Below are 4,340 nucleotides of genomic sequence, written 5' to 3' on the forward strand. Positions count from 1 at the left end.
CTTTATTAGAGTATAATTGCTCTACGATGGTGTGTTAGTTTCTGCTTTATAACAAAGTGAATCAGCCTTACATATACATATATCCCCATATCTCCTCCCTCTTGCATCTCCCTCCCACCCTCCCTATCCCACCCCTCTAGGTGGTCACAAAGCACTGAGCTGATCTCCCTGTGCTATGTGGCTGCTTCCCACTAGCTATGGATTTTACATTTGGTAGTGTATATATGTCCATGTCACTCTCTCACTTCATCCCAGCTTACCCTTCCCCCTCCCCGTGTCCTCAAATCCATTCTCTACATCTGTGTCTTTATTCCTGTCCTGCCCCTAGGTTCTTCAGAACCATTTTTTTTTTAGATTCCATATATATATATATATGTTAGCATATGGTATTTGTTTGTTTCTGACTTACTTCACTTTGTGTGACAGATTCTAGGTCCATCCACCTCACTACAAACACTTCAATTTTGTTTCTTTTTATGGCTGAGTAATTAAACAAAAACCAAAAATCAATATACAAACAAGCAAAATCAGTATTCAGGACCCAGTAAACTAAGAAAAATATTGCTCTCTTAACAAAAAATGATAAAAATTCCAGTTATAGTTAAATAATAAATGGAGAAAAAATTTTAACAATTCCTATTAGAGACAGAAACATGACTACAATACCTACCATTTGTTAATTGTTCAATATTTTTGTAACTTCTAGTCAATGTATTAATCCATTAATTGGAGATAATATTTATCAGGTAGAATGAGACAAAAAAACTCTGTCATTTGAAAATAATGTGATAATATACCTAGTAATTCCATGGAAATCACTGACATATTGAGAACTAATGGCATTTTACAAAATGACAGAATAGCTGATAAGTACAGAAAAATCAATAGCTTTCCTATAAGTTATCAATAAGAATCCAGAACCTATTAAACCTATTAATAAAGAAAAGAATATGATTCCACAGCAGTCCAAAACACATTAAATTCTTAGAACCAGCATAAGTAGAAATATATGTAAACTTATGATTAAACCACAGAAACTTACAGAGGAAGGTAAAAGAAGCACTCAATAAATTTTGTATAAAATATATAAATACATATGCATATATTAATATTCCTGTGTCCCTTTGTTCCTGGAAGGTGTATAATGACTGGAAGAGATAGCAATTCCTTCAAATTAGTTTATATGGTTAGTACAAATTCCAATGAAATGCTCTAAAACTTGTAAAATTATTCTAAGATTAATCTAGAAGAATAAATAGATGAGAATAGTAAGACGTACTTGAAAATATGCATTAGTCAAGGCGTACTTACTTTATAATTATATTAAAACATAAAGCTACAATAATTAAAAAAGGAAGTTACTTGGGGATATACTTATGGAATTATTAAAGAAAAACATTTATGATTCTAAAGTAAATGTTTTTCAGTGTGTTTGTGTTTCAACCAACAATATGATAATGAAAGCATTTCAAAGACATGGAAAGTGATCAATGGTTCAATAAATCATCATGTGAAAATCAACTACTTTTTTAAAAAAGTAAGTTAAATATTTGTATTACAGTCATGCATAAAATAATTTTTCCATTAAACTCAGGACAATTATGCAATTATGTTACTTAATCCCAGGATGGAGAAGGAATTGCTAAGGTATAAAAGTAATGGGGAAAGTACAGATAGATATCAATATATAAGATTTTTATACTTCATGTAACCCGAAGGAAAAGCTAAAAATAAAAAAAAAAATTGGAGGGCTTCCCTGGTGGCGCAGTGGTTGAGAGTCCGCCTGCCGATGCAGGGGACACGGGTTCGTGCCCAGTCCGGGAAGATCCCACATGCCACAGAGCAGCTGGGCCCATGAGCCATGGCCGCTGAGCCTGCGCGTCCGGAGCCTGTGCTCTGCAGTGGGAGAGGCCACAGCAGTGAGAGGCTTTCAAAGTGCCTCGCACTGATTGTCACAGGCCCAGCCACCGGCCCCAGCTCTGCCCCGCAGCATAATAAAATGGCTAATCAGGTGAATGGTAATGCGGTACAGTTAAAAGAAAAGGAAGAACCAATGGATACTTCCAGTGTAACTCACACAGAACACTACAAGACACTGATAGATGCAGGCCTCCCACAGAAGGTGGCAGAAAGACTTGATGAAATATTTCAGACAGGATTGGTAGCTTATGTCGATCTTGATGAAAGTGCCATTGAGGCTCTCAGGAAATTTAATGAAGAAGGAGCTCTGTCTGTACTACAGCAGTTCAAGGGAAGTGACTTATCACATGTTCAGAACAAAAGTTCATTTTTATGTGGAGTTATGAAGACCTACAGGCAAAGGGAGAAACAGGGGGGCAAGGTGCAAGAGTCTACAAAGGGACCCAAGGAAGCAAAGATCACGGCCTTGCTTGAGAGGACTGGTTATACCCTGGATGTAACCACAGGACAGAGGAAGTACCGTGGTCCTCCACCAGACAGTGTGTACTCTGGCATGCAACCTGGAATTGGAACAGAAGTCTTTGTAGGTAAAATACCAAGAGATTTATATGAGGATGAGTTGGTACCCCTTTTTGAAAAGGCTGGTCCCATTTGGGATCTACATCTTACGATGATGGATCCACTGTCTGGTCAGAACAGAGGGTATGCATTTATCACCTTCTGTGGAAAGGAAGCTGCACAGGAAGCTGTTAAACTGTGTGACAGCTATGAAATTCGCCCTGGTAAACACCTTGGAGCGTGCATTTCTGTGGCAAACAACAGGCTTTTTGTTGGATCAATTCCGAAGAATTAAAGAAAACATTCTGGAAGAATTCAGTAAAGTTACAGAGGGTTTGGTGGACGTTATTCTCTATCATCAACCCGATGACAAAAAGAATCGGGGGTTCTGCTTCCTTTTTTTTTTTTTTTTTTTTTATTTTTTTTTTTCTGCTTCCTTGAGTATGAGGATCACAAGCCAGCAGCACAAGCCAGACGCCGGCTGATGAGTGGAAAAGTAAAAGTATGGGGAAATGTAGTTACAGTTTAATGGGCTGACCCTGTGGAAGAACCAGATCCAGAAGTCATGGCTAAGGTGAAAGTTTTATTTGTGAGAAACTTGGCTACTACAGTGACAGAAGAAATATTGGAAAAGACGTTTTCTGAATTCGGAAAACTTGAAAGAGTGAAGAAGTTGAAAGATTATGCATTTGTTCATTTTGAAGACAGAGGGGCAGCTGTTAAGGCCATGGATGAAATGAATGGCAAAGAAATAGAAGGGGAAGAAATTGAGTCTTAGCCAAGCCACCGGACAAAAAAAGGAAAGAGCGCCAAGCTGCTAGACAAGCCTCCAGAAGCACTGCGTTATGAAGCTTATTACTATCACCCTCCTCCTTGTATGCCACCTCCAATTAGAGGTCGGGGTCATGGTGGGGGGACAGGTGGATATGGCTACCCTCCAGATTACTATGGCTATGAAGATTACTATGATGATTACTATGGTTATGATTATCACGACTATCGTGGAGACTATGAAGATCCCTACGACGGCTATGATGATGGCTGTGCAGTAAGAGGAAGAGGAGGAGGAAGGGGAGGACGAGGTGCTCCACCACCACCAAGGGGGCAGAGAGCACCACCTCCAAGAGGTAGAGCTGGCTATTCACAAAGGGGACCACCTTTGGGACCACCAAGAGGCTCTAGGGGTGGCAGAGGGGGTCCTGCACAACAGCAGAGATGCCGTGGTTCCCGTGGATCTCGGGGCAACCGTGGGGGCAATGTAGAAGGCAAGAGAAAGGCAGATGGGTACAACCAACCTGATTCCAAGTGCCGTCAGACCAACAACCAACAGAACTGGGGTTCCCAACCCATTGCTCAATAGCCGCTTCAGCAAAGTGGTGACTATTCTGGTAACTATGGTTACAACAATGACAACCAGGAATTTTATCAGGATACATATGGACAACAGTGGAAATAGACAAGTGAGGGCTTGAAAATGATACTGGCAAGATATGATTGGCTCTAGATCTACATCCTTCAAAAAAAAATTGGCTTATCTGTTTCATCTTTAAGTAGCAATTTGCTGCCATTTGTATTGGGCTGAAGAAATCACTATTGTGTATGTATGCAAGTCTTTTTATTTTTTCCTCTTTTCATAAATGCTCTTGGATATTATTGGGCTTGCAAAGTTCCCTTATTCTGGGAGTTACAATGCTTTTATCCTTTCAGGCTTCATTTTAGCTTGAAAACAAGCTGAGCACACTGTTAAATCATGATTTTGCAGAACCTTTGGTTTTGGACAGCTTCATTTTTTGGATTTGGGATAGATTACCTAGCAGTATGGAGTATGCTGTAAATAAAAATACAAGCTAGTGCTTTGTCTT

General features: G+C 39.5%; 1 pseudogene across 1 annotated transcript; it reads left to right on the plus strand.

The window, feature by feature from the left end:
* The first annotated feature begins 1,999 nt into the window (after positions 1-1,999).
* LOC309958751 (heterogeneous nuclear ribonucleoprotein R-like) lies at positions 2,000-3,934 on the plus strand (annotated as a pseudogene). Its single transcript has one exon. The product of its transcript is annotated as a heterogeneous nuclear ribonucleoprotein R-like (transcript).
* The last annotated feature ends 406 nt before the right edge of the window (positions 3,935-4,340 follow it).

The sequence above is a fragment of the Leucopleurus acutus genome, assembly GCF_964270905.1.
Source record: "Leucopleurus acutus genome assembly, chromosome: 1".
In the NCBI taxonomy this organism is placed as follows: Eukaryota; Metazoa; Chordata; class Mammalia; order Artiodactyla; family Delphinidae; genus Leucopleurus; species Leucopleurus acutus.